The following is a 21,961-nucleotide window of genomic DNA, read 5'->3' on the forward strand; positions in this document are numbered from 1 at the left end:
GCTAAACCCCCAATAAAACGCGCGATTCTCTTGGGTTCAGGGGTTACCAGGTAAGGAACCATTCTGGACAAGGTGTTGAAACTGGTGAGGTATGCCTGGCAGTCTAGGTTTTTCATAACCAGATATAGGAATTCAGATTCTATTCGTTCAACCTCATGCTGAGGGCAGTAGTTATCCTTGACAAGAGCAACTAATTGCTTCCAAGACATATTGTACAAGGCAACTTTTCTAGAAGCCTGGATCAACGCTCCCCACCAAGCTAGAGCCTCCCCCTTGAAAGACTGGGATGCAAACTTAACCATATCCCTCTCAGCACAACCACTGATGTCTACCACTGTCTCTATCTCGTCAAGCCATGTCATACAGTCTACTGCCCCTTTTTCTCCAGTAAACTCTCGAGGTTTACAAGATACAAAATATTTATACGTGCAACCCTTAGCATGTGGGGCTTCATCATACACGATCTTCTTGGGGTGAACACTGTTTTCATTCGAGGAGTGTCGGTCATCATCTTTCTTAGATTTGGGTGGAGTAGGTGGTGGTTTGTTGTGAGCCTCAGAATGATTCTTTGGTTTAGCCTGCGGTGTAGGTAAGGTTCTACTACGGGTCTCACTGTACTCACTGTACTGTCGTTCTAAGGCTTTTGCAACCGCATCATTCACAATTGCTTTTAACTCAGCACCAGTTACTAGGAATTTTGCATCATCACGGTTCCCTACCGGATGGCTATTGACTTCCTCTGATCCAGCCATGTAGCTTCAATTGCTATATATAAATGATGGGCAAGGTTTTAACTCAAAGGCTCTTATAGTATTTTATGTTTTATTAACCAAGGTTTTAAATTGCCATTTTAGGTTAATTCGTTAAAAGATTAGGATTTTACTATTATCCTATGATACTTTATTATTGGCACATAAGGCCTAGTCACAAGGACAGTTAGAATAAATAATTAAGATTTTATAGTATCTAGGTGTGTTAGGTTGAATCATAGTTCATTTCCATTTAATAACAGGGAGTCATAAGCTACCACTGTCCTTAGTCACGGAGGACATTTAATTATTGCCCACAGGCACTTCACTTCAAAGAAGTGGTTAAATAATTAAGGGAATTTAAAATTAACCCTTTATGAGAGATGGCCTGTGTGACTTTACTGATTCACAGTTTGCCAAAATCATTAACATACTAACAGATGTTAATAATTGGAATCTATTGTGTGGGTTGTACCATCTTGGCCAGGTTTGCAATAGCACAAAGGCTAGGTTTTACCTCCAAGATTCTTTAATAATCAACGTAGAATAGTCCTAAATTGAGATGTTAATTATGGATCTTAACCTAATTATGGAACTACCATCTTGGCCTTGTTTTATAAACCAAAAGGCTAGGTCTTGGTTCTCTTTAGATTTTACCAAATTTAATATAATGGCAGATCTTTTTAATTTTCATTAATTTTCATATTTCATGCAGATAATTAATCAAAATGAAAACTTAATTAAACCATCTCATAAATTGTCTTAAACAAGTACAACATTTGCCCAAAACGGGACTTCTACAAAAACAAATGCCCACGCAGGGGCGGAATTCAAGAACAAACCCACGCAGGGGTTAACTAACCAAACATGCTCACGCAGGAGTAGAGTACAAAATAACAAGCTCACGTAGGAGCTGAATACTGAAGCAAAAAGTCCACGCAGGGACTGAATTACAACTAAATAAAAATAACAAGGATCTTCAATACTCCCTCCTTTTGGACTTTCCCTTGATCAGATCTGATAGTCCTTTGAAGAATCCTCTGTTGTGTCTGCGCTCAGTCTGAATCTCCCGTTCACAACGGTCTAGCCTCTCAAGGACTTCTTGCTGGCGTTCTGGAGGAATTATCTGTGGCTGTGGCGGCTGGTACACCGGTGGAGGAGGCGGCGGATGCTGGTACCCAAAAGTCGGGTAGCCAGTAGTCCATAGGCCACCATAAGGCCCCTCTGGGTGACTAGCTTTGTAATCCCATGCTTCCTGATATGGATCCACACTAGCGTAGTTGTAGTTGTAGTGGGTATGCGCCGGTTGCTCAAAAGGAGTATACGCCGCTGAACCGGCGTAAGCAGGGATTGGGTTATCGAAACCCAACGGTGGTGCCACAGGTACTGAGTTGATTTCTGGAATGGGGCTTGATGGACCCCCCAATTGTGGTTCTTCTTCTTCCTCCTGAAGTGGCGGATAATGGCTGCCACTTGATGGTTGGGGTGTGCTGATGCGGACACCCCCTCGCATGGACATCCGTGCGTTCGACCTCCTCCGCCTCGGTGGCTCCGGAGGCGGCTGCTGTTCCACTGGTGGTGGTGGTGGCGGGGTAACTGCCACGAAACGAGAATCCTGAGAAGGATCCTGTTGCTGTTGCTGCTGCTGTTGTTGCTGCTGGTAGGGGGACGAGTGGTGTGAGGGGGTAAAATACCAGTCGATGTTTCGGAACCTTTCCTCGTAGCTGTCTGGACCGCGATAAGGCGATCCGTGGAAAGATGATCCGTCAGAGATCTCTATCGGGTGGTTGGGCGTCCCCGTAGCAGGCTCCATAGGGTCAGTATCCTCGTCCATATCGTTATCCCCAGAGAAGTGGTCTTCCGGTCCAAGTGGGTTAAAACCCACGGGTTCTGGAAAAACGTTGGCCGGGTTGAACCGGCTCTGGAAGGTTGGGGTTGGGTCACCAAAGGAGTGGTGAGAGTTGGATCTCTGCAGAGGTATAAAGGCTGGTGGTTAGTCGTTGGGCTCGTTTTCTGATTGGGGCCCAAAGGAGTGCTGGTAAGAAGGTGAAGAGCTGAGGGAAACTGACCGTTTCCCGGGTTCAACATAGAGCCTCCATGGCTCTTGCGGGCTGGTGCTCATAGTAATGGATGGGGTTCGCCGGTGCGAAGGCCCGGCTTCGTGATCATGACCCGTGACGGGTCCCTTGCCTCGACCGCGGAGAAATCTTGGTGGCATGATGACCTGCATACATGATTTAAATAACAACCACAATATAATTATAAAAGACTCAAAATAAAACAAAACAGAGTTGGTCCTATGTTCAATGTCTAGACTTGGAGCTCGAAGAATGTGCAATTTGTGCACTGAGATTAAACACGCAAAGGCTAGTGTTTAATTCACTCAGTGTTGGCTCTGATACCAACCTGTCACACCCCGAATTTTCCACGTGTCACCGGTGGGCCCGGTGGGGGATTAACGTGACGTAATTGATATCATCATAGCAAACAAATCAAATTATAATGCACAACGGAAGCAAAAGAAATAGATTTATTTCAACCATCGAATGTAATATTTAAGTATCACAAGTAGTCGAAATAGATCCACAGGCGGATCGGAATAAAAGGAGAAAATTGTTCAACAGATAAATGCATCCCAAAGCTTGCGAGACTCTATGATGCTAAGGAGAGACCAGCCTATTACGTATAGCACCTGCACTTAATCTTTTTGGGGAAAATACGTCAGTTTACACTGGTAAATACAATTTAACTGACTCATTTTGAAAAGGTTTTAAAAATTGATTTAAATGCTCAAGGCACAAAACATTTTATAACTTGGGAATAATTAATCAAAGTTAAACTTGTAAAAGATTTACATGTTTGTTGTGCGTTCAGTCGCCCGAGTCGTGTCGGGTTTAAGGTTAATTGACACACCACTTAGTATAAGTTCGCGGCGGCAAGCCAACGTTTATACCTTAATAATGGACATAATACCGGGTGTACGCCTACACCCGGGTTTCAAGGTCGTGGCCAAAAATGATGCCAAGGATATCCGGGACATGGTCAATAAGCTCCCAAAGGCGTAAAAACAAACAAAACCAAGTTTTCAAACGGGTCACATTGATAATACCCAACTACTAATGAGTTGGGGTCAATTGCCCGACCAAGCGGTATTTTATATACCGTACCCCCAAGCCCGTATAAGGGAAAATAAGTTAAAAGTATTTACCTGAGCAAGTATAAACCACAAAAGCAAAAATGCAAGTGTCTTTTACTGGGCTCCTATTCTGGAACGAAGGTTTAATATAACCTATTAGAATCCTAACGGGTCTTTTAACATAGCCTAAGCTTAGACCGGTTAGTTTCGAAGAATAAATATGGTTTAATCGCGAGGAAGGCGAAAAACCGAAAAGGAATGTGACTTAGACCCTACAAGCTTGGATACTTGTATTACATGGGTAAATTAAACACATTCTGGATTTAGAGACTAGGATGTTACGGTTTGACCCGTTTCGGCTAACGTGCGTAGACTAGTCACATAAGCCGATCCGAACGCGAAAGTGCGTAACGGGTAACCATATAAATCATATACATGTTTCCTGAGATTATATGCACCAAAATGTTGTAATATCAGTATGGTATGTCCCTTTATGCCCCGAATGATTTTAAACTCCAATTACGCCTCATAAGGGTATTTTGGTAATTTTACATAGGCTTAAAAGGTTAAAATGGGAAACCTGAGTCCTCAACCTTAGTTTACTGTTATAACATGAAATTTTACTAAATATATCAGTAGGTATTAGACCTTTAGTATAAAAACTAGTTTTGACATATACTATGTCGTAAAAATGCCAAAAAGGCGATTTGGAGCCATTTCCGGGTTTTAAAGGAAAAGCTGATATTTTAATAATTCCAGAAGGCTCAAAATATTATATTTAACATAATAAATCAGTAGGAAAAGGTTTGGGGTCAAAAGGTTTTGTAAAACTCATTTTATGGCCGAAAAGGGCAAAACCGTCATAAGCCGAATTAAGCTTAAAACCTCTAGTTATGCTCATTCTAAAAATAAATAAAAATCTTTAAAATTTCCAAAATATTATTATATAACAGTGGGTATAAAGTTTTTGTATAAAATCTAAGTTTAAATAGGCTATGCGTTAATTACGCTAATTATTCACTAAGAAGGCTTTTAATTACGCTAATGAGCATAACTCTTAATCTAGACCTCAAACTGATGTCAAATTTTGGGAACAAGTTTATATTTCAGTAACTAACATGTCTACCCTTTTATTTTTTTCAAAAATCATGATTTTTAGACCTTTGGGCATAATGGTCAACATATGTGCATTTAACGGAATCATGTATATGAACAAGATATCTAATGAACCGAGTTGTATAATCACTGGAGGATATACTAACATGTTATTAGGTTCAAAGGAAGCTCTAAGGAAATCTTAATCTTGACTAAAACGGGTCAGAACTGAAAGTCAAAGCAAAAGTCAAACTATGCGACTTTCGGTTCCGAACCGGGTCTAAACAGAAAATTGTCGAGTTGAACATGTTGGAACATGTTCTTATACTTATTACCAAGTTATACTAATGTTCAAACAGGTTACATGCAACCTACATTGCTAATTATGTATTAATTTGAAATTAAGCATCCTGTTGACTTTTTATAGTTAGCATTGACTCGACAATTGACATGCTTAGAGTTGGAATATGGAAATATCCTTTTAAGGATTTGTTACCCACTTAATTACCTACTTAGAGGTATCTTTAATTCGTGATTTGACAGAGCACATTATGATTAATCACGAAGTCAAACCTTAATTACGATGGTTTGACTTTTACTTAATTAGTTAAGCTAGAATGGATTATAGGAGGTTAAGAGCACTTACAAGAGTCCTAAGAAGGATTAGGGACCTAAACAAAATGGGTTGCTGACCAGGAAAGCTCCAGAGAGTCTTGAACAAAAGTGCCAAGAGAGCAAGTGCCAATGGTTACAATTTCAAGTCTTTATATAGTGAGCCAAGAGGTCCAAGATTGTGACAAGCAAGTCTACAATGGTTGGAGGATCATCCCAGGTGTTCCTAGAGGCCTATAAACTGCCTAGCAAGCCCATGGTTTCATAATTTTACGTTTTAAGTTGGTTAACAGCTGTCCATTTTCTGCTGCATGCGACCTCCTTACGGACCGTAAGCACAAGGTCTTGCGGTCCGTATGCTCCTCTTACGGACCGTAAGCTTAAATCTTTACGGTTCGTAACCGACCCTTGCGGAACATGCCCAGGTACCCTGCTTACGGACCGTAAACGTGGGGTCTTGCGGTCCGTAAGCGATGGCCAGAAGACAAAAGTTTGAAAACTTTTAAGTCTTGACCATGCAACCAATAATATCCGAAACATGCTATCTCTTTTCAGTTTGTGGGACCTCTTGCACAGCCATTGCATGGAAGAAGAGCTCTTACATGTCCCCTTTCTCATAGTGGATTCTTGTGGGAGTAATTTGACGGAAAAAAACAAGGAAGTTTGAATTGAACAAGATTAATCAATATCTCCCAAATAGATTAGGATTACAATTAGATTTTCTTGTAGTAACATTATCAATAGTCCATTTTCCATATAAAGATGGAAATTTTATTTATTCGGAAATCAACCGGTTAGAACATAAGATGTTTATCAAATGATTTATGGATCTTGGGATTTATAATTCGGGTCGCTCAGAGGTGCTTTAATAACATGTCACCCTTGGGTCGTTCAGAGGTATTTTAATAACATGACGCCCTCTTTAAAATCCTACCATACATCTTTTTATTTGATCCGGGTTCCTGACGCGTGTCCTCCATGACACGTGTCTTTATTCTATTGGACAGGAATTTTCGAGGTGTTACATCCCAGGTGTTTACCGAGCCAACTGGGAGGGTATTAAGCCATGCCTTAGCTCGGTCTTTTAATGAAAAAGGAAACATTCGAAGGCGGATGGCGTCATTCGATGCTCCATTGATCCGAAAGGTATCACATATTTCCAAGAAGTTAGTAATATGTAGATGGGGATCTTCGTCCGCAAGCCCATGGATGGTTGCGGAGTTTTGGAGCATTTGAATCAAATGCGGCCAAAGTTCAAAGTCGTTGGCCTCGACATTCGGAGCATTGATAGCGGCGCCGAGATTACCTACGGTGGGACGTAGGTAATCCATGAGGGTACGTTGGTCCGCCATTGGAAGTAGGTCCCCCGAAACTTTCTCTTGGTTTTTAGCTCTAAGTCTTTTTCTTAGAAAGCGTTCGGGTTCGTCTAGAGGTTCTTTTATGTCTCTACTGGAACTGGAGCTCATACACTACGTAGAAAGATCAGGTGTGGCGTCTAGGTTCCGAGTCCTGCAATAAAAAACACAGAAGAATGTTGGTCAGAAGTTTCACCACGGCCCCGTGCTCAGATGAACACGGCCCGTGGTTAGGGACAGTAATTGTTTTCCGGATCCCTGTTACTAGGGAGCTCGACACGGCCCCATGTTGCACCGACACGGCCCCGTGCTCAACTCTCTGTAACTCGGAAAATAAAAATGCCAGTAACAACGCTGGGCATGGCTCGTGTCCGACCAGGCATGGCTCGTGCTGAGCTTTGCAGAAGCTGAAAAATTAAGAAAAATCCTAAAAAAAAGAAAACTAGGAAAAAACGATTAGGCCGTTGATTCCTAACTTTCTTAAAATCCTTGTGTCCCCGGCAACGGCGCCAAAAACTTGATGCGTGTGTGGTGTGATATATTTTTAAGTATATTTTAGCCCTTTTTAACCACTTTAGTCATGTTTTAAATTTATAAAACACGATATTTACAAACACCAAACACACATATGGGCAAGTGCACCCGTCGTGAGCGTAGTATAGTGTTGGTAAGATACCGAGGTCGTCCAAGGACACAAGAGCTTTTAATACCGGTTTATCCTCAACGTCAAATCAAATCAAAGGTTAGAAAAAGGTTTTAAACTAGAAAATAAAAATTAAAATGCTGAAAATAAAAATAAAATAAAAACACATAGACAATATGAATCACTTGGATCCGACTCGCCTTTAGTGTAACCTTTGATTATTTCTGCACTTTTGCACTTTTTAAGAGATTATCTTAGTTATTGTAGTAGGCCCCTCTTTTGAAGGTGACGTTACCCTCAACCCAGTAGTTTGAGTCAGCAAGGATACAATCCTAAAGGGTTGGATTATTGAAAGATAATTAATTAAGTTATTAATGCGAAATGTGGTAGGCCCCTCTTTTGAAAGTGGCGTTACCCTCCACTAAGTACTTTGAGTCAGCAGGGATACAATCCTAATTACCCGGGTTAATATATTAATAGTAGTTTACATATGAGGGGATCAAGAAATTCGGACCCGCGCCATCCAATACCAGTGGGTATTGAAGGAGGTCCTACTAAGCTTGACCCAGGTCCTTACAGGATCTATACACTGAACACGGCAAGACTCTTACCAAACCATTCCCTTAACCCCCGACTAGGTAGCCAACATATCTCCATATAGACTGTGGAGATATGAATGGTGTAAATCTTTTATTTTATATAAACAGTAAAATAATGACAAGACACCACAGACAAATGATAAGGAAGACTCACCTTCAACATAAGAAACTAGTTATTAAAGTCATTAATACGTAACCAAATAAAAAGTGTGAAAAGATTAAAAATAAAAAGTATTACACTAAATGCTTGTCTTCACCAAGTGATGTAAGAGACTTAGGCAAACATGGCCTTTGATTGTCAAGAACTCTTACTATCAATCTTGGATCCCAAGACTACTACACACACTCTATGATGGATGATGGTGGTGGATGTGGGTTGTGATGGTGGTGGTGGGTGGGTGAAGTGTGAGAGAGGTGGTTTGCCAAGGGATGATTTGCAAGTGAGCCAAGCACCCCTATTTATAGCCTGCACAGAAGCCCGGACACGGCCCCGTGTCCATTGGGCACGGCCCCATGTCCACCCGTCTTCTCTTTCTTCATAAAATGCAGTTTGTCTGCATTAGTTGACCACGCCCCCGTGTCCGTTGGGCATGACCCCGTGTGCAGAAGCGTATCTGTACTATCAAGATTTGCCTAGATTCTGCGAATCTTTGTGTTGACCACAGCCCCGTGTCCGCTGGGCACGCCCCCATGGTGGGTGATAGAATCTTCTACAATTTGTCTTTTCTGCAGACACTTGGACACGCCCCCGTGCTCATTGAGCACGGGGCGTGTTCAGCCTTCTGTTCTCTTGTTCTTGCTTGCGAAGATGCTGTTGAGGGGTCGGGCATCCCACGTTTATTCCTTTTCTTGTATTTATGTTAGATTAGCTGCCTTTTTTATTCTTTTGTTCATTTGAGCTCATTTAATCCTGAAAATACAAAAGGAAGACAAAAACATACTTTTTCAAACATTAGTACTAAAAAAAGGGTTAGTTTTATGCCACATTTGATGTAATTTATATGTTGCATTTTGCACACATCAGCTGTCGTGTCACAACGTAGGTCTGCCACGTGTCTGACATGTGGCCTTGAAGCTTATCCGGAGATTCAATGGGCTGTCGCGCCCCGCGTAAGCTTTGCTTAACTCTTACGCGACCCGCGACCAACTAATAAAATTTGATTTTCCTGTTTTTTCATGAAATTTAGGGTTTTAGGGGTTCGGGTTTTCACTTACGGGGTGTTTTAGGACATTTTCGTGCAGGTCCTTACATCCTCCCCACCTTATTTAAAATCTCGTCCTCGAGATTTACTGGAACAAGTAAGGGTATTTTCGCTTCATTTCCGATTCCAGTTCCCATGTGTACTCAGGTCCTTTTTTTGAATCCCACTTGACTTTGACCAGTACCAATCTCTTATTTTTGAGGTGCTTGATCTTTCTATCTTCTATTTGAAGAGGTTTCTCAATGAATTTCAACTTTTCATTTACCTCTATATCTTGAAGAGGTACTACCAGTGATTCATCAGATAAACACTTCTTAAGATTGGATACATGAAACACATCATGTACCCCGGCTAATTCTTCTGGTAGTTGTAAGCGATAGGCAACTGGTCCTATTCGTTGGGTAACTGTGAATGGTCCTATGTACCTCCGACTTAGCTTTCCTTTCTTACCGAACCAACTACTCCTTTCCAAGGAGAAACTTTCAATAGTACCTTATCCTCAACTTGGAATTCCAGCGGCTTGCGTCGATTGTCTGCATAACTCTTCTGGCGAACTCGAGCCGTTTTCAGTCTTTCCTTGATTTGGGTTATCTTGTCGGTGGTTTCCTGTACAATCTCGGGACTTGATAATTGACTTTCTCCTATTTCTGTCCAACATACTGGGGTTCGACACTTTCGTCTATAGAGTGCTTCGAACGGGGCAACATTGATGCTTGTGTAATAACTATTGTTATAGGAGAATTCGTTTAAGGGTAGGTGGTCATTCTAGTTTCCACCAAAATCTATTACACATGCCCTGAGCATGTCTTCCAGGGTTTGGATCGTCCTTTCACTTTGTCCATCTGTTTGGGGATGGTATGCAGTACTTAAATTTAAGCGTGTCCCCATTTCTTCTTGGAAACTTGTCCAGAAATGTGAAGTGAAACGACTATCCCTATCTGACAGAATGGAGAGTGGAACTCCATGTAAGGATACTACCTCATCTACGTACAACTTTGCTAATCTTTCCATGCTAAAGGTTTCCTTCATTGGCAGGAAATGAGCTGATTTGGTTAATCGATCTATAATTACCCAGATTGCATCGTTACCTTTCCTGGTCTTGGGTAGCTTAGTAACAAAATCCATTGTTATTAGTTCCCATTTCCATACAGGCATTTCTAACTGTTGAAGTAAACCTGAAGGTTTCTGGTGTTCTGCCTTAACTTGCGAACAAGTTAGACACTTAGAAACGTATTTGGCTATGTCCTTTTTCATTCCTATCCACCAGAAGTTATTTCTTAAATCTTGGTACATCTTGTTATTACCAGGATGCATCGTATACCTAGATTTATGGGCTTCCTCTAAAATCTTATCTCTTAAATTCCTTTGCCTAGGTACCCAAATCCTCTTCTTATGGAATCTCCAAATTCCATCAGTCCCTAGTTCTAATTCCTTTATTAGTCCTTTCATTCCTTCAGCATCATCCTTGACTGTTGTTTCCTGAACGTTCTTCAGTTGTTCCATTAAATCTAAGTGTAGATTTAATCTAAGGGCACGATAACCGGACTGGGTTCTGGAAATCTCCATATCAGAAGTATGGATAGGGAAACTTCAGAGAGCTTCCGATAGTTCATTCATGCTGTTAGGCACACATGAAGAAACACACAAATTTCAAGTTAAAATTTTATTTATTGTAAATTTAATTTTCACATAATCATAAATTGGCAAATTGGAAGCTTAAGTATTTCTCAATTACTTAAGTGGCTTAAATCAGTTGCTCTGATACCACGTTTTCTGTCACGGCCCCCGACCCAGTTTCCTGGTTCGAACGTTGTGGGACAGAAACCCGTGGTATTGGTATTTAATTTGGCAGCGGAAAATTTTAACAGGATCATTTAAACTGAAAATACCCAATTATTTTATTTCAAGTTTTGGGACAAACCCCGTAATTTACAATTAAGGAATTTCACTGGGAAATTGTCACACCCCAACCGATGGCGGAATCATCGGGGCGTGGCACTGAGCGAAACAGATTGTCCAGAAGTTTCCACAACAACTATTATTACAAATTCAGTTAAGTGATACGTCCCATACCGTATCCCAAATAAATAAACAAGTTATCATAGAATACAACTAAACAAATAGTACTGTTTCAACAACTCAGATTTAATTTATTACAAACCAACTGTTCAAAGGTACGGCTCAGAGTCATTAAGACTCGTCCGGACAAGATCTACAGACAACTAATGCCATAGATGCTTGATCGAACAACTCCAACGGCTCCACGGCTATAGTTTATTCACCTCTAGAGACCCCTAGGTAGGCTACGACCTACAACTGCTAGATGGGCTCTAAAGCTTTATTATTGCCTCGCTTTCCTAGCAAGTAAGCATCTTAATTACCTGTCACATACGTTAAAATAATGTCAATACATAAAATGTAAAGGTGAGCACACACGTTTGATAATAGCATATAGAGTTCGAATAGTTTACGCATAACCAGGCACGTACACAGAGGAAAACGATGCATGTTAATCATCGACATGGGACCATCGGTACCAACGACTGCGGGTTGACCGTCCGAGACGGTTCGCAATACATGATTACCACCGTAATTCATGCAAGTATTTGTCCTTAACAACCCCCGTGTGAACGGGTGCTGAGTCCAAACTATAGTACTATGTTGCTAAGGCAGGTAGATAGCACTCCATGTGTAAACATAATAAACAGCATTCATTTAGTCAAATAGCACATGCAATTCGGTCAGCGTTCAAATAGTTTGTGTTTGATTGTGATTTGATAAGTAACGTATGTAACACCCAAAAGTGCTAAAGCAAAAAGGGATCGAGTATACTCACAGTGATTGATTGTGGATTGAAGGGAGCGCTGAGAGTAAGATTAGCCTGAATAGTTCGATAGCATAACGATAAGTAACGCGGAAAGGTAAACAAGTATTGATGGATCAAATGGGCTGGTCGATCGAACGGCAGGTTCGATCGGACGGCCCGCTCGATCGGCTGGTATATCCGATTGGACAGTCCTATTCAATCGGCCGGCTGGCTCGATCGGCTGGACTATTCGAGTGGATTGTTTCTTCCTCTGGTGTGTTTGTGTTAGGGGATTTGAACTTTGGAAGTTTTTTTTTGCAGTATTTGAGAACACTGAAGTGTTCCTGCCTTTTCGAGTTGTTCGATCGAACGGTTCGTTCGATCGGCTAGCTCACTCGATCGGCTAGCCCACTCGATCGGCTAGGAGCTTCATGTTGGTCCCCAGCTGAATGTCACTCGATCGGACAGTCTGTTCGATCGGCTGACATTCTCTACTACGAACAAGTTTGCGAAAACGATTAAGTGTTGAAGCATAGTATCTCATGATCCGAACAGTAATGTTTACCCATCGAGTGACCCTTTCGATTGAACATTACTTCGTCAATACTATTCTTCAAAAGTTCGGAGTGTGGGGCCATGTGCTAGCCGATCGGCTGGCCCGGTCGATCGGCTGGCGTATCCGATCGGCTGGGCTGTTTGACAGCCTAGCCGTTCGGCCAGCATTTCTGACCTCGTCGGCCTTTCGTCTAACACCTGGTTGTTTGTTTATTTGTTATTCTTTCAAGGTATCTTGACAACGTGTTGAACTATGATAACCTTCGTTCCCACCTGTTCCCTTGGCTCGAACAGGAGTCACCCAAGTCCGGCCGGTTGAACGGTTTGGAATGCCGGTTTAGAGTTTAACCGTTATCGGTGAACCTTGTTCATAGACCCGAATCTTGAACCCTCCCAACCTTTTGAATGATTGGTTAGCCGGTTCAAGCTCCGTTTCTACCGGTTTGAAGGCATTGAGTGTAAAAGAGTTGAAAGAAAGTTGGAAATCCTTCTTTCAATCCTTTACATCATGAAATTTTTAGATCCATGATGGATTTTAGCTTGTTTATGTGAAAATCGGTTAGATCCAAGCTAATCATAGTGGAATGAGGCCAAAACATGATGTTCTTTAAGAACACCATGATGACATCACCCAAGAACGCTTAGATCTTGGTGATTTCACGGTTAGAATCTAAGTTTTGAAAGATAGAAAGGTGTAGAATCAAGTAATGATCAAGATCGTACAAGAATTAGAGTGAAAACTTACCGGGATTGAGAGAAATCTGAGAAAAGGTGAAGAAGATAGCTGGTTCGGTCAGAGCTTTCCAAAAGTGGAAAGTATGACAATGACAGCCCTATTTATAGGCTTCCAAAAGAGGAAAGTGTCAGCTAATCGGCTGGGAACTCCGATCGAGTGGGCAGCTCGATCGGCTGGCAAGGTGCTTAGCCGATCGGCTGGCCTGTTCGATCAGGATGTTTCCTGTTCGATCCGCCACGCACTTCGAGTATTTTGCGACGATTTTCGACGTTTCGACTCCGACGTATGATGTTATGATTTCAATAGAGTTCCTAGGCAAATTACTTTTAATCCCAACCACTATATCTAACATACAATCTTCGTTAAATCATGTTTTAACGTCGGTTTCGATTTGAGTTTGATTGCCTTTCGAGTTTCGATTCGATTTTCGATTGATTTGCTTGAATACCATACCAAACATAAAGTTGCACGGACAAGTAACACATAAGGCACACATACACGTTTAATAATACCAAATTCGGATGACTCGAGTCTTGAGTTCGATTGATTGTTAGATCGGTTTGATTACTGATTAGATTAACTTTATCGCATTGTTACTTCCTATCATTCACAGTCGTAGGTCGGTTCGCATTTAAAACTCGTTCGATTACTTCGATTCTTGCTGATTACAACACTTACTCCACATAATAAAACTAAAACACAAAATCGACTATCTACAGTCAAAGAAAGTCAAAGTTGACTTGGACTTTGACTTTGACATTCGAAAACATGGGGTGTTACAGCCTCCGCTTGTTTAGGGAATTTCGTCCCGAAATTAGGCTCGAAGGCTACACAGCACCGTGATTTACCAATTTGATGCTTCAGATCTATTTAAACAACTGCGGGTACTTGGCCTTCATGTCGCTTTCTAGCTCCCAAGTGAACTCTGCGCCTCGTTTGCCTTCCCATCAGACCTTCATGATCGGGATGCGAGAGCGCCTGAGCTGCTTGGTTTGGCGATCCATGATTTCGACAGGCTTTTCCATGAAGTGTAATGTTTCGTTAACCTGAAGATCGTCGAGTGGTACAATTAGATCATGATCAGCTAGGCATTTTCGGAGGTTAGAGACATGGAAAGTCGGATGGACGTTACTGAGTTCCTCCGGTAATTCGAGTCTGTAGGCGACTTTTCCGATTCTTTCCAGAATCCTAAAAGGTCCAACATATCGAGGCGCGAGTTTCCCTTTCTTGCCGAATCGGACTACACCCTTCCAAGGTGATACCTTTAGGAGTACGTAGTCACCAACTTCAAATTCAAGGGGCTTGCGTCTTTTATCGGCGTAACTCTTCTGTCTGTTCCGAGCTTTCACCAGGTTTTCTCTTATCTGGTGGATTTTGTCAGTCATTTCTTGTAGAATCTCGGGACTGGTTAGTTGCGAGTGACCGATCTCGTGCCACACGATAGGCGATCGACATCTTCTACCATACAAGGCCTCGAAAGGTGCCATTTGGATGCTGGCATGATAGCTGTTATTGTACGAGAATTCCACCAATGGCAGGTGTTTGTTCCAACTTCCACCAAAATCTATTACACACGCTCGGAGCATGTCTTCAAGAGTACGGATCGTTCTTTCAGTCTGTCCGTCGGTTTGAGGGTGGAATGCAGTACTCAGATTAAGCGACGTGCCAAGGGCCGCTTGAAACGTTTCCCACAATCGCGAAGTAAACCGAGCGTCACGATCTGAGATGATATCACGAGGCGTACCATGATTACGAATGATCTCGTCGGTGTAGATTTGGGCTAGTCGTTCCACCTTGTAGTCTTCTCGTATCGGCAAAAAGTGGGCTGATTTCGTTAGACGATCAACTATGACCCAAATACTGTCGTGACCTGATGGCGTGGGCGGGAGTTTCGTTATGAAATCCATAGCTATACTCTCCCACTTCCATATGGGTATCGGCGGTTGTTCGAGTAAGCCAGAAGGTCTTTGGTGTTCAGCCTTGACTCTTGCACAAGTTAAACAGCTTCCAACGTACAGAGCGATATCCCTTTTCATACCCGGCCACCAGTACTTATAACGCAGGTCCTGGTACATCTTGTCTGCACCGGGATGAATAGAATATCGGGACTTGTGGGCTTCGTTCATGATAATCTTTCGCAAATCGGTCCGCTTAGGGATCCAAATTCGGTCCAGATAATAGAATATCCCATCTGGTTTGCTTACTAACTGAGCTCCATCGTGATAGATCCTTTCTTTCTTCAATGTATGCTCGTTGAAGCAAGCATGTTGGGCTTCTCGGATGAGGGTTTCGAGGTTATGCTGTGCTTGGATATTTCGAGTACTGAGCACGTAACTCTTTCTACTGAGAGCGTCAGCAACCACATTCGCCTTGCCTGGGTGATAACGAATCTCACAGTCGTAATCATTGAGAAGTTCTACCCATCGGCGTTGACGCATATTAAGCTCTCTCTGATTAAAGATGTGTTGTAAACTCCTGTGATCAGTGTAGATTGTACACTTAGTGCCATACAGGTAGTGTCGCCAAATCTTCAATGCAAAGACAACCGCGCCTAGCTCGAGGTCATGGGTTGTATAGTTCTTCTCGTGGATCTTGAGCTGACGAGATGCGTAGGCTATAACCTTGTCTCGCTGCATGAGAACACAGCCGAGACCAAGGTTAGAAGCATCACAGTAGACAATGAAGTTGTCGCTTCCGTCGGGCAGTGTAAGAATCGGTGCGTTGCACAGCATATGCTTAAGGGTTTGAAAGGCAGTCTCTTGCGCGTTTCCCCACACAAAAGGCTTGTCCTTATGGGTAAGAGCAGTAAGCGGCACAGCGATCTTAGAGAATCCTTCGATGAATCGTCGATAATAGCCCGCTAGTCCGAGAAAAGAACGAACTTCTGACGGGTTCTTAGGCGTAATCCAGCTTTTGACGGCTTCAATCTTCGCAGGATCGACATGGATACCTCGACTATTCACTATGTGACCCAGAAACTGAACCTCCTCCAACCAGAATTCGCACTTGGAGAACTTGACATAGAGTTGGTTCCCCTGAAGTAACTCGAGAACCAAACGTAGATGTTGCGCGTGTTCGGCTTTCGATTTGGAATAGATCAAGACATCGTCGATGAACACGATGACGAAACGGTCAAGATAAGGCTTACACACACGATTCATGAGATCCATGAAAACCGCGGGTGCGTTGGTTAAACCAAAGGGCATAACAACGAATTCGTAATGGCCATAACGGGTTCGAAAAGCAGTTTTAGGAATGTCTTCCTCCTGAATCCGTAGCTGATGATATCCTGAACGTAGATCGATCTTAGAGAAGCATGCTGCACCTTGGAGCTGGTCAAACAAATCGTCAATTCGGGGCAAAGGGTATCGGTTCTTGATGGTTAGCTTATTCAATTCCCGATAATCGATGCATATCCGGAACGACCCGTCCTTCTTTTTGACGAAAAGGACTGGCGGGCCCCAAGGAGAGGTGCTTGGGCGAATAAAGCCTTTTTCGAGTAATTCCTGGAGTTGGTTCGAGAGTTCCCACATTTCGAATGGAGCGAGTCGATAAGGGGCTTTGGCAACGGGGTTAGCTCCAGGAATGAGATCGATACGAAAGTCGATATCATGACTTGGTGGTAGTCCGGGAAGATCATCAGGGAACACCTGAGGAAATTCACGAACCACTGGAACATCTTTGACCTCAACTTTCTTTTTCTTTCCCTTCTCTGCTACTACGATGTTGGCCAAGAAAGCTCGGTATTCCTTGCGGAGATACTTGCTGGCTTGAATACATGACATAAGCTTGAGACCTTTCGACGTTGTTTCACCGTAAACACATAGGAGATCACCATTCGCGAGCGAGAATCGAATCATCTTTTCAAAGCACACAACTTCAGCATGGTTTTCACGAAGAAAGTCCATGCCTATTATGACATCAAAACTTCCGAGTTGCATCGGAATAAGGTCGATCGGAAAGATGTGATTGTTGAGTTCGAGGGTACAATCACGGAGTACTGAGTTAACGGCAATAGTTCTTCCTGTAGCAACTTCGACTTCGAATGACGAGGTTAGATAAGAGCGCTTACGACTAAGGAGCTTCTCGAATTCAAATGACACAAAGCAGTTATCGGCTCCAGTATCAAACAAACATGATGCATAAATACCATTCACAAGGAACGTACCATTGACCACGTTGTTATCCGCCTGAGCCTGACGGGCGTTGAGGTTGAAAGTTCGGGCATGGGCTGCTGGCTGCTGCTGCTGAGGCTGCTGTTGTTGCTGTTGCTGCTGGGGCTCTTGCTTGACTACCCTGTTCAGGCATCGGTTGGCAAAGTGGTTAGGGTCACCACAAGCAAAGCAGACCCGAGCATTGGCTGCTGGTGCTGGGGCTGCTGGTTGGCCTTGAGGAGCAGGGAGTAGAGCTTGGTTGACAGTAACTTGAGCTGGGGCTTGGCGAGGACCATAACGGCAGTTCGTAGTGAAATGACCGTAAAGGTTGCAGTGAGTGCAAAAACGACAAGCTAGACCCACTGGATGATGATACGAACACGTTGGGCAGAGTGGGTGAGGGCCTGTGTATGCACGCTTCGCTGGCGGTGCATTGATCACTGGAGCTGAACGCTGGTGGTGCTGCTGTTGAGCTGGTACTGCTTGTAGAGGAGTAGTAGTGGTTGCGGCAGCACAGCTCTTGTTGCTGGAGCTGTTGTTGTTATGCTTCTTCTTCCTTCTCGATGACTTGGAGGATTGAGCAGGTGTGTCAGTGGGTGTTGCAGTAGCTTGATGCAGAGACTTGGTTTGCTTATCCCAGAAACCAGACTTGACTCGCTTATCGTTGATCTCAGTGGCGAGCAGGTAGGTTTCTTCGATCGTTGCTGGCTTGGCTGCGTGAACAAAATCGGCTACACAGTCGGGTAGGGCTCGGATGTACTTCTTGATGGCTTGATCTGAGGTCTTGACTTGGTCAGGACAGATGATACTAAGCTGCTTGAAGCGAGCAGTGAGAGCAGCGTTGTCTCCATCCTTCTGCTTGATTTCCCAGAACTCGTCCTCCAGCTTTTGGCGTTCATGAGGAGGGCAGAATTCTTCGATCATGATCGCTTTCAACTCCTTCCATGATAGCCCGTAAGCTGCATCATTTCCGCGCTTGTTTCGTTCGGCCGTCCACCAGTCTAGAGCACGGGACTGGAAGACGCCTGTTGCGTTGAGAGTACGGAGATGCTTAGGACATCCGCTCTGGCGCAGAGTGACTTCGACCGAGTCAAACCAGTGAAACATGGCTGTTGGACCATCCTCGCCACTGAACTACTTTGGTCCGCACGCTTTGAACTGCTTGAAGCTGAAAGCAGCCTTCCTTGAATCCTTGGAGATCTCGGTTCGGGATTCTTCTGACGACTTGCTAGCGTTTTCATACACCTCACTCACAGCTTTCGCTACGGTTCTGGAGATGATAGTGTAGGATCAAATCGAGCCAAAAATCTGATTTTGAATAAGAATCAAGATGAACACACCAAAATATATCAATAAAACCCACTAGAATGATTTGCAATGATGATGATACAATTAGCCCCCCAAACCTCTCTAGAATGTGTGTTCCCTAAAACCCTAATCATCACTTTCTATTTATAGCCTTACCATTTTAGGCTAATTACAATTAGGTCCCTAAAGATAATAACTTACTGAAAGGGGCAATAAACATGAAGACTAATTAAATAAGATAATAAATATATTTTGTTTAACACAAAATATATTTAATTATCCAAAGCAATAAAACTACCATATCTCGAACGTTCACACGCCATATCTTTCTTCGATCTTCTTGTGTCGGCTTGCCCGTTGACTTTGACTTGTTGACTTTGTTGGCTTGATTCGTTGATAACATTAGACTACACGTTTTAGACCCAACAATCTCCCCCTTAGGCTAATGTTATCAAACTCTTGCATCATTTTAAGAACCGTCAACTTCATGCGTGTTGTGATCTTCAATTTGGCAAGCTTCAGTCTCAATTTTAGACCCAACAATTTCCCCCTAGACTGATGCTTTCCAAATATTCTTCACTGAAGATCTTCTTTTGACACTTTGCTCTGTAAAAACTTTAAACTGACAAGCTCCCCCTTTTTGCATGCATCATCTTTGACAATCAGGAACAACTTTTTCCAACTCTCTTTTGCTTGAGTGAATCAGAAGATGTAGGAGGAGGATTCCTAGCTCGATATCTTCTACAATCTTCAGGAAACTGGTGCTTTGGTCTGGTATCTTGCTCAATTGATGACCGGCCATCATTGCATAGTCGAAATAACCTGTTCACAATCACAAACACAACTCCAAATTTTCTTTTAGACTGATTCAAATTACAGAGAAAAGCGGATTCATCTGTAGTGTGCAATGGAAAGGGTATCTCAAGCGGTTTGAGACACGATTGATGTGATATGGAAGACTTAGAAAAATAACTGTACACAAGTCAAAATATTTTTGGATCTTAGATTTTTTTTAATATATATATATTTTTTTTAATTTTCAAAAACTTTCAACCTTTGAGATATAGAGCTGATCAAATACGAGATCATACCAACTTGAAAAGTCTAGTCACACTTCAACTTTCTTTAGGATAGTTACGACTCAAGAACGATTGTTGGTATGTTTGTCCGCTTAAATCCATGCACCATTCTTTCGACATACATCCGGTGATTAATTATCATGTTTTGGGTATATTGACAAGTCTTCAATGGCCCCCACACAAGCTATTGAGAATAGAGACATTATGCCCGTGAGTCCCACATCAGGACATACCCCCGCGATCAAGGTATGCACAAAGATTCCTCATAACAGGTGAGTATATTGGTTTCATTCTCTTCAACGATAGAGCGGAGATTAGGTCTGTACTTTCGTACAACAGAGATCCCAAGAACTACCAAGGGCTAAGACAGATAGTTTGGTGAACAGGTCAGTACTTCCGTACAGCAGAGTGACCAAACTAATCTATCTAGGTTTTGGCCAAAAATGGCACTTATTATGAGAAGGGTTTTGGCCAAATATGGCACTTATTATGAGAGGGGTTTGGCCTTTTTTTTTTAAGGCACTTATTATTAAAAGGATATCATAGCGTCTAGGTCAGCATGTATCTGGATGCAGCAGAAGAACAACTATGATATCCCCGAATGAAATACCAATATAAAGACCCGAGATCTCAGACTTTGGCAATCTGTCAACGCAAGATTCAAGACCATTAAGCCATATGCCGCAACGTGGAATGCATAATGATGTGGAAATCCAGAATTTTTGTGTAGACTTTATCTTTATCACCAAGATGCAATTTACTTGTCTGAAATGCTGAACCTACCGACATATCGTTAACTTGGAGCCGTATCCTCCATCAGATCCTATTCATGCGAAGACATAATCAAGTTAGTTCCTATCATTTCTCATATAAGATCATGATTATTTTGCAATAATCACATCTCATGGTTTAGGAAGTATTTTAATACTCCCCCTAAAATTTTATTTATGTACAATCAATTACTGAAAAATTAAAAATTATAAAACATGTATCTACAAAATAAAGTCTTCCACATCAGGCACACAAAAGCATATGTCAACAAGAAAATGAGTGTGTTACAGTGCAGTTAAGTGTGCAACCAGGTTAGATACCATAACCAAACCTGTGATATTCCTCTCCGAACTTGTATCTAGAACAACCACTGATAATAACCGGTGTTACTAACAGTCCTCCTTGGATGTTCCTACACTCATAAGCAATTCAGTTAGAGAGTGGAACCCAAGCCATCGTAGTCTTGGGTTGTCCCCTTTCATCAAAATAATAAACCTCCCGATATGCCAAATCTTTTCCCTCATTGATTTCTTTTACAACCACTTGTTTGACTCGCCAAACTTGTGTTGGTTTAAAAATTTTGTTTGTAAAAGATTTAAAGTTTGAAACAATCTTATGTTTAAGACCCGGAGGGAAAGATTGAGGTGTTGATGTGTTGCTCCTTTTCATCTTTGAATCATGTGAAACCGGCTTCACATGTGGAGACTTGGATGAAAAGTTTTTCATCTGGTCTTTCAAAGATGTGTGATTTTTACCTTTTGATCCAGAGAAGCAATACTGGTTGCCTTTACCATCTGGATCGTGTCGTTCTGGGCATTGTTTAAGCACATGACCTTCTTTTCCACACCTAAAACAAGCCTTGAATGGCTTTTGAGACTTTGCAGTTCCGTGTGATGCAGCTAGAGGCGGGGATTGCTTTGAGCTTGACTCAGCATGTTGACTAACGTGAGGTTTGACAACTTCAGATGATCTTTTGATATTTAATTCCCCAAGACTTTCATTCAACACTGATTCATCATCTGAGCTTGTGCAGTCTTCAATAACTAAGTGTTCTTCTAATGGATCTTGATTGACTGGACTTGGAGTGTCATTTGAGGTTGTTGGTTCTTGAACACCCGATGGTTCAAGGTCTTCGACCATTTTACAAGCATCTGTTACTGA

This window comes from Helianthus annuus, chromosome 10 (assembly GCF_002127325.2).
Source record: "Helianthus annuus cultivar XRQ/B chromosome 10, HanXRQr2.0-SUNRISE, whole genome shotgun sequence".
NCBI classification, from domain to species: Eukaryota; Viridiplantae; Streptophyta; class Magnoliopsida; order Asterales; family Asteraceae; genus Helianthus; species Helianthus annuus.